Genomic DNA, 2,696 nt, shown 5'->3' on the forward strand with positions numbered 1-2,696 from the left:
TCAACTTTACAGGGTGTTATACATGAAATCTTGATTTGCATAATACACGTCACTGTTCGTTAACAGAAAACCACAATTTAAGTCACACGGAGTTGGTGTGCACTCGAAGTTGGATGCTTGACGGTTGTCAGCCCACCTTTAGGTCTGAGGATTTAGAGGGAAAAATTGGATCGGTGTCGGTTAGAGTTCCCGAGTAGCTCAGTGGTAGAGCGTTGGTACGTTAAACCAAAGGTCCCGGGTTCGATAACCGGCCCCGGAACAATTTTTCCCTCGAAATTATTCAAATCAACTTTACAGGGATTTATACCTGAAATCTTGATTTGCATAATACACGTCACTGTTCGTTAACAGAAAACCACAATTTAAGTCACACGGAGTTAGTGTGAACTCGAAGTTGGATGCTTGAAGGTTGTCAGCCCACTTTGAGGTCTGTGTATATAGAGGGAAAAATTGGATCGGTGTCGGTTAGAGTTCCCGAGAAGCTCAGTGGTAGAACGTTGGTACGATAAACCAAAGGTCCCGGTTTCGATACCCGGCTCCGGAACAATTTTTCCCTCGAAATTATTCAAATCAACTTTACAGGGAGTTATACCTGAAATCTTGATTAGCATAATACACGTCACTGTTCGTTAACAGAAAACCACATTTTAAGTCACACGGAGTTAGTGTGCACTCGAAGTTGGATGCTTGACGGTTGTCAGCCCACTTTGAGGTCTGTGGATATAGAGGAAATATTGGATCGGTGTCGGTTAGAGTTCCCGAGTAGCTCAGTGGTAGAGCGTTGGTACGTTAAACCAAAGGTCCCGGGATCGATACCCGGCCCCGTGGTAGAGCTTTGCTACGTTAAACCAAAAGTCCCGGATTCGATACCCGGCTCCGGAACAATTTTTCCCTCGAAATTATTCAAATCAACTTTACAGTTAGTTATACCTGAAATCTTGATTTGCATAATACACGTCACTGTTCGTTAACAGAAAACCACAATTTAAGTCACACGGAGTTAGTGTGCACTCGAATTTGGATGCTTGACGGTTGTCAGCCCAATTTGAGGTCTGTGGATATAGAGGGAAAAATTGGATCGGTGTCGGTTAGAGTTCCCGAGTAGCTCAGTGGTAGAGCGTTGGTACGTTAAACCAACGGTCCCGGGATCGATACCCGGCCCCGTGGTAGAGCGTTGCTACGTTAAACCAAAGGTCCCGGGTTCGATACCCGGGTTCGATACCCGGCTCCGGAACAATTTTTCCCTCGAAATTATTCAAATCAACTTTACAGTTAGTTATACCTGAAATCTTTTTTGCATAATACACGACACTGTTCGTTAACAGAAAACCACAATTTAAGTCACACGGAGTTAGTGTGCACTCGAAGTTGGATGCTTGACGGTTGTCAGCCCACTTTGAGGTCTATGGATATAGAGGGAAAAATTGAATCGCTGTCGGTTAGAGTTCCTGAGAAGCTCAGTGGTAGAGCGTTGGTACATTAAACCAAAGGCCCCAGGTTCGATACCCGGCTCCGGAACAATTTATCCCTCGAAATTATTCAAATCAACTTTACAGGGCGTTATACCTGAAATCTTGATTTGCATAATACACGTCACTGTTCGTTAACAGAAAACCTTTATTTAAGTCACACGGAGTTAGTGTGCACTCGAAGTTGGATGCTTGACGGTTGTCAGCCCACTTTGAATTCTGTGTATATAGAGGAAATATTGGATCGGTGTAGGTTAGAGTTCCCGAGTAGCTCAGTGGTAGAGCGTTGTTACGTTAAACCAAATGTCCCGGGTTCGATACCCGGCTCCGGAACAATTTTTCCCTCGAAATTATTCAAATCAACTTTACAGGGAGTTATACCTGAAATCTTGATTCGCATAATACACGTCACTGTTCGTTAACAGAAAACAACAATTTAAGTCACACGGAGTTAGTGTGCACTCGAAGTTGGATGCTTGATGGTTGTCAGCCCACTTTGAGGTCTGTGGATATAGAGGAAAAAATTGGATCGGTGGCGGTTAGAGTTCCCGAGTAGCTCAGTGGTAGAGCGTTAGTACGTTAAACCAAAGTCCCGGGTTCGATACCCGGCTCCGGAAAAATTTTTCCCTCGAAATTATTCAAATCAACTTTACAGAGAATTATATCTGAAATCTTGATTTGCATAATACTCGTCATTTTTCGTTAACAGTAAACCACAATTTAAGTCACACGGAGTTAGTGTGCACACGAAGTTGGATGCTTGACGGTTGTCAGCCCACTTTGAGGTCTGTGGATATAGAGGGAAAAATTGGATTGGCGTCGGTTAGAGTTCCCGAGTAGCTCAGTGGTAGAGCGTTGGTACGATAAACCAAAGGTTCCGGGTTCGAAACCCGGTTCCGGAACAATTTTTCTCTCGAAATTATTCAAATCAACTTTACAGGGTGTTATACCTGAAATCTTGATTTGCATAATACACGTCACTGTTCGTTAACAGAAAACCACAATTTAAGTCACACGGAGTTGGTGTGCACTCGAAGTTGGATGCTTGACGGTTGTCAGCCCACTTTGAGGTCTGTGGATATAAAGGGAAAAATTGAATCGGTGTCGGTTAGAGTTCCCGAGTAGCTCAGTGGTAGAGCGTTGGTACGTTAAACCAACGATCCCGGGTTCGATAACCGGCCCCGGAACAATTTTTCCCTCGAAATTATTCAAATCAACTTTACAGGG

General features: G+C 43.8%; 1 non-coding gene across 1 annotated transcript; it reads left to right on the forward strand.

The window, feature by feature from the left end:
- Positions 1-2,299: 2,299 nt before the first annotated feature.
- On the forward strand, positions 2,300-2,371 carry TRNAI-GAU (transfer RNA isoleucine (anticodon GAU)). The gene has a single exon. It is a non-coding gene; the product is annotated as a tRNA-Ile (tRNA).
- The last annotated feature ends 325 nt before the right edge of the window (positions 2,372-2,696 follow it).

Source organism: Periplaneta americana, unplaced genomic scaffold, assembly GCF_040183065.1.
Source record: "Periplaneta americana isolate PAMFEO1 unplaced genomic scaffold, P.americana_PAMFEO1_priV1 scaffold_20, whole genome shotgun sequence".
NCBI lineage: Eukaryota > Metazoa > Arthropoda > Insecta > Blattodea > Blattidae > Periplaneta > Periplaneta americana.